This window comes from Cystoisospora suis (genome assembly GCF_002600585.1).
Source record: "Cystoisospora suis strain Wien I chromosome Unknown contig_3615, whole genome shotgun sequence".
NCBI lineage: Eukaryota > Apicomplexa > Conoidasida > Eucoccidiorida > Sarcocystidae > Cystoisospora > Cystoisospora suis.
This window is the reverse complement of record NW_027156410.1, coordinates 846-1078: the sequence shown is the minus strand read 5'-3', so window position 1 is coordinate 1078 and position 233 is coordinate 846.

The window sequence follows — 233 nt, the reverse complement described above, 5'->3', positions numbered from 1 at the left end:
AGAAAGAAACAAGGCCAAGGGAATTTTGAAGAAGAAAGAAAAGAAGAACAGGAAGAAGAAAGGAAGAGAAACAAGAGTTATGTTGAGGTGGATGTACACCACCCGTCGTGGAATGGGGGATCGCATCTGTTTTGCTCTCTCTATCTCTCTCTTCTCTTTTCTTTTTTATCTCCTATCTTCCTTCTCATTATGCTAAGATACACATTCATGCGGCCTCCATATCACTCACGCGG